Source organism: Cyprinodon variegatus, unplaced genomic scaffold, assembly GCF_000732505.1.
Source record: "Cyprinodon variegatus isolate N-32 unplaced genomic scaffold, C_variegatus-1.0 Scaffold58, whole genome shotgun sequence".
Classification (NCBI taxonomy): domain Eukaryota; kingdom Metazoa; phylum Chordata; class Actinopteri; order Cyprinodontiformes; family Cyprinodontidae; genus Cyprinodon; species Cyprinodon variegatus.
Genome location: NW_015150511.1, coordinates 1,214,727 through 1,215,278, shown reverse-complemented (window position 1 = coordinate 1,215,278; position 552 = coordinate 1,214,727).

Genomic DNA, 552 nt, shown 5'->3' with positions numbered 1-552 from the left:
TCTTTAAATCAACCAAAAAAAAAATAAGAATTTAAGAAACTGAAAATAAATCTGTGTGACCCATTTAACTCTGAAGAGCCAAGGTTTTAGCAAAAACATCAATTTGACTCAGATGAGTGAATGGCGTCCAAGCCGGCCTTTTATTTGGGCACTTTAGCCAAGTTTGCACTATTTCATTAGCATGCTTACACGTTGTTTCTAGTGCATTTTCAGATTTGTATCTTTTCCCACACTTTTCTGTCTTACTTGTAGTCAAAATCGACTGACTCAACCATTAAATAACAGGCTTTCTGTGAGACAGGTCCATATTTTCAACATTAGCTTCTGCAAAAGTGAAAGTGTCTCATCCCCTCGGCTCTCTGCACTTGCTATTCAGCAGCCCCAGTGTCATGCTAAAAAAATGCCAAAGCTAAAGTTGCGCTTATTAATTACCAGCTTTTTGAATGCATGTGTCTCCCGTGAGATACTTAAAGGAATAGTACACCCAAAACATGATTAGCCTTCATTTTCTACTCACCCCCATGCTGAACAACACTCTGGAGTACTTTTTTG